This window comes from Antedon bifida, chromosome 4 (genome assembly GCF_963402885.1).
Source record: "Antedon bifida chromosome 4, ecAntBifi1.1, whole genome shotgun sequence".
Classification (NCBI taxonomy): domain Eukaryota; kingdom Metazoa; phylum Echinodermata; class Crinoidea; order Comatulida; family Antedonidae; genus Antedon; species Antedon bifida.
In genome coordinates, this window is record NC_136229.1 from 9,768,484 (window position 1) to 9,768,838 (window position 355).

Consider the following 355-nt stretch of genomic DNA (forward strand, 5'->3'; position numbering starts at 1 on the left):
TAATCCGACACTAAGAATTGGAGTATTTGGATGTTTACATGAAGTGACAACAGCTTTACCTGCAGTATCTACAACCGTTTCAGTAATATCTACAACTTCTGCAGCACCAAGCACTACTGAGTCAGAAGCACCAACAACAGCTCCACTTGGAACTATGACTCCATTTTCTAAAAAGTCAACCACTGCACCAGTTCCAAGTACAAAGAGACCAATAACGAAACCACAAGTACAAATGACAACTGGCCCAGGTAATTTAACTTTTTAGAATGATATCATTAAAATAACAAAATGCAAACTCACTTTTATAATATGATGTGTTTTTTACTGGCTACTTTATTTTTATTCAGTATGTAAA